Consider the following 1,169-nt stretch of genomic DNA (forward strand, 5'->3'; position numbering starts at 1 on the left):
GCGCACGTTGAATAAAAGACATTTTGTACTCAAGCCTTTCCCAATTGGTATGATTTTCTTCTCTCTCTCTCTCTCTCTCTCTTCTTCACACGATATAAATCATATAAAGCACCACGTTAACTAATAAATCGATCCTCATCGTTTTTTTCCTTTCTCGTTCTTCTTTTCAAAGCTTTGAAAGCCGTTGCATCTTACGTGATCATTTTTCTCATTTGTTCGCGGCAATTTTCGCGAGAACACGCACGTATTCGCGCGCGCACCACTGTCTGCGCATGTGTGGATGTACGAGAGAGCGGAAAATCGTAAAAAAAAAAATAGAACGGCTCTGCACGTGAGTCAAATGTCGAGTGCGCGCCCGAAAGAAAGGACGCCGAGAGGTCAAGCCCAAAAAGTCGTGGACGCACGGCTGTGGGAATGCCTCTAATGAAAAGTTTTTCGTCGATGTCGACATTGACGTCATTTTGCAACAGTCTTCGCACTGGATCTTATTGTAGTGACCGCAGTGTCGCGCGCCTCGAGAATTTCCTTGGCGCCGAGTATGTGGGCTCGAAGTGGCGAAGCCAGAAGTGCTCTCAGTTTCTTTTGCCAAGTCTGATTCGCAACATTACAAGTAACCACGGCCAGGAGTTGCTCGCAGATTTCCGTCTAGTCAAGCGACAGCGAAGGCGCGAGCTTGAGTTGATCGCACGAGCATCTAATTGACTGTACAATTGCACTGATACCGGCATCATCGCCGCGCGCGGCTGACAGCTGCGCAAGCGATTAGTCACGGAAAAATATAATCAGATCGTTGAAATTTTAGAGCCGTAGCGGCTCGTTTCGCGTTTAATGGAGTATCATCATCCGACTGCCTAATACTCGCTCATTGTCCACGGTCAATTAATAAATTTGTACCGGCCGGCTGGCCACGGCCAGAGACACGCCATTCATCCGTTCTCTCGGCTATTGTGCGAGAACAATGCAACCATAGCGCAGCACTGCGATCCTCTCGCTCTCTCTCTCTCTCTCTCCTCTCTACCAACTCGCTTTTCTCGCTCGCCTCAGAATTATTTATCGGCGAGCGCATTTTTGTTCTCTTCCTTCCTCTCGCCTTTTTTTTGCAGTCCTAGAGGCCAACCATGGCGCATAAAATGTGGAACCGGCGCAGCGAGAGACGTTTACGATGAGCA

This window comes from Phymastichus coffea, unplaced genomic scaffold, assembly GCF_024137745.1.
Source record: "Phymastichus coffea isolate CEN01 unplaced genomic scaffold, Cenicafe_Pcof_1.1 PCOF00108, whole genome shotgun sequence".
Taxonomy (NCBI): Eukaryota; Metazoa; Arthropoda; class Insecta; order Hymenoptera; family Eulophidae; genus Phymastichus; species Phymastichus coffea.